Here is a 230-nt window from a genome sequence, read left to right as displayed (position 1 = left end):
TGTGACTGCTGCGTGTCATGTGACTTAGCCCAGGGGATGATGGGTAATGCAGTTCTACAGCTGGGTCTCTGCAAAACCAACATGGACAGGTTCATAATCAAATGTATTTGGAAAAGCTAGGTCCAAAAATGTAATAACAAATACCACAATGAAATAAATAAAATCGACAATGAAAAAATAGAAAGAAAAAGTGGAAATAGACTTGTAAAGAAGATTTATTTTCAACTTAA

Source organism: Gymnoscopelus braueri (assembly GCF_963280865.1).
Source record: "Gymnoscopelus braueri genome assembly, chromosome: 9".
NCBI classification, from domain to species: Eukaryota; Metazoa; Chordata; class Actinopteri; order Myctophiformes; family Myctophidae; genus Gymnoscopelus; species Gymnoscopelus braueri.
Note: the sequence above shows the minus strand (reverse complement) of the source record.